Here is a 3,087-nt window from a genome sequence, read left to right on the forward strand (position 1 = left end):
GGGTCTCCTTATGCCTTCGTTTCACAAAATTTGAAAATTGGCTTTCAATCGCCAAGCACTACCATCTCAGTGATCAATACGTTTCAAAACATTTAAATTATATTTAAACATAAATTTTACATTTTATTTTTATTATACTTACTTGTATACAAATATTATTTACTATTCAATTATAAACATTTCATGTATATTATTTTAATGAAGTGAAAAAACAGTGGCGTCGAAAAACATTTTACTTTTAAGGAGGGGGCGGAAATTTTAAAAGGGTTGATAAACACTGGTGTATAGTATATAGTTATTTCTTTGTGTAAAAATATTAATCTAAAGGATTAGAAATAAAACCGAATGAGTACCAGTGCCATGGGTAAGTATTATTACTCTATGGGTAGGTAACTATTTTCATTTAACTTAGAGTCTTATGGGATATGATAAAACCACAGAATAACCAGTATGGAAACTGCCGACAATTTGAAATATGGTCGGATATGGCTTCATTTTCACAGTGATGCCAGAAAATAGATATTTCTCTTTTTTTTTTTTTAGTTTTCTGTTGAAATAGTGAATTATAATATTATTGAAAAATAAATGAGAGTAGTTCTATAAAGTTGATTTAATTTATTTAAAATTTACAAATTATTTTAAGAAAATAACAAAATTATCATGTTCGTACCGTTAAAATTTAAAAGGTAAAATTGAAAAAAAAAAATGAAAAGGGGATCCCCGGTTCCTGGAGGAATTTTGATTTAGGTCGATGAAAAAAAAAATCCCAGTTCTGAAAACACAGAAATAATTGAATTAAAATACTATTATTTTAATATTTAATGAGAGTAATAATATAAATATTTAATTTAAATATTTTATAAGATTTTTATAATAGTTTAAGTAAGTTACAAAATTATCATATTTATACCATTAAAAATTAAAAAAAAATGAATAGGGGATCCCAGGCATCCAGAGGAATTTGTTAAGTTTTTGCCTTCAAATCACAATCTCTTAATTATAATATTACTTTTAACACCCCTAACCTCTCACTGAAAAATCCTGGAAATTACACTGAGCAAATTACATATTTTATGTCGACACTTTGTAATAAATTTTATTTATATACATATATAACCTACTAGGTATCAACATTATCGTAAACACTTTCATACGTTTCTCATCAGAAGATTTAGTTGTTGGTACATTACGTTAATTTTCGGAAGATTTTACTCCTTCGCAATTAAAATAATAATCATTTAGCTTTTGATTGATGTATTGAAAAAATTGAAAAAAAATTACCTCATTCGCAAAATAATTGTCATTGGCTACTAACAATAACGCGTCGCTATGACGTTTTAAATTAAATTTCTCAACTAACAATAGTTCGTATGTAATATTTGTCACATCAACAACGGAGTCGAGAGTGAACACGTACAATTTCTTTCTAATATTTCCTGGAGGCATCATAAGTTTCATTAATACTTTATAGTTTCAAGTTTAAACGATTTTAATTTGTCAGTTAACTATTTTCTCCATATCGCTTATCAGTGGTCGTCGATTTGTCGACTTTTGAAATAGCGGATTCGCTAGTCATTGGAAATAGTCTATGCAGACATCTGTCGAGCAGATATTTCTACCAGGTAAGGTCTTTTAATCTTTTTTCAACCCGTTTAAACCTACATTATTAAATATTTAATAAAATAGTAATTTTTAAGAAAATGTTAGGATGTATTTATGGGTCAATTTTTAAAACTTTAGGAAGATTTTTGGGTCAAATTAAATAAATATAAACAATAATTTTTGTAATTTTCGAAAAATTTACTTAAGTTTATAAACCTTATTCTTAAATAAATTATTGACAATTTCCAGATATAAGTTTTTTTTTATAACTTGTTTCATTCTAGTATAATATATTCATAAGCGCGTGGAAATATATCTTTAAGGGAGTGCCTACTATACTTTTAAGCTTTATATTAACAAAACGTGTAGGTATATTAAACAAATTATAATGTGTAAATAGTTAAATTAACGTAAATCAATTTTTTTATTCAATATTTTAATAATTAGTTCCTTGAACATGTTTTCCTTGAATCTAGTATATTTTTCTCAGACAGCTAAAATTATTTATAATTTGTACTTGTAGTCAATTTTAGCTGATATATTATCATAATAATATATTATCATAACCTGTGTACATAACAAATTCCTTAATAAATTATTTTTATAGATATAAATATATTCCGTAATAGTCACGAGACAGTCTCTCACGATAACCCCTTATTGAGGTGTAAAAAAATAATATATATATTGTCTTTCCCAGCCTCGTTTGTAGGGCTGGGTATGTTTCTCGTCTAGCGTGACGTCTTAATAATAACCCCCCACGAGAACCCACCTTGACGTGGTGGGGGGAGCTTGTGTTCTTCAACAGTTCCGAGAGCTATGCCAACGGTAGTTTACTACCAACAGGGTCTCCCATGTTGGACAGGTTGACGAACTGAGGGCTGACAAAGCGGTTCTCAACAAAGGGTAGGGCGGGCTCTTCAGCCTTGGGTGACAGCCGTCCTAGAGGAAGGAAAACCTTGATCAAAAACCCCTTAGCAGTAGGGTTAAAATGTAGTGAAGGAAATCACTTGAAAAACCACAATATGAGTTGTTATCAGTCGAGTATTGTTACCACATCAGGGGCTTCGGAACCCTAGAGGTCGGCAGGAGTGGGTGGTTCCGGTGTCAAAACTGGAACCAACGTAGCGGGCCCACTCCGATCGTCATCAAGCGACCGCGAGGATGCGGGGGTGGCCGTCCAGGCCCCCGTTACTCTATCCATTACTGGTGCGAAGAATTGTGGGCCACGTCGACGGCAGCGAGCGACTTGGTCACCGGACGTGATCCTCAAGTCGACCACTGTCGAGAAACTGCATATCACCACTCGGGATGGTTACAACCAGACGGAGCGTCGGAGGTCCGGAGACCGAGATACAGGTGCTTCGACGACCAAGAAAATGGGAGGGATAAAGTACGCGGACGTAGGCTTTCAGATGGATGAGCTGCCGGTGACTGCGGAAGCGTTTACGGAGATGGAACACCTGACGCCGCCCGCGGATCTTG

Source organism: Sipha flava, unplaced genomic scaffold (assembly GCF_003268045.1).
Source record: "Sipha flava isolate LNK unplaced genomic scaffold, YSA_version1 128_pilon_pilon, whole genome shotgun sequence".
Lineage (NCBI taxonomy): Eukaryota > Metazoa > Arthropoda > Insecta > Hemiptera > Aphididae > Sipha > Sipha flava.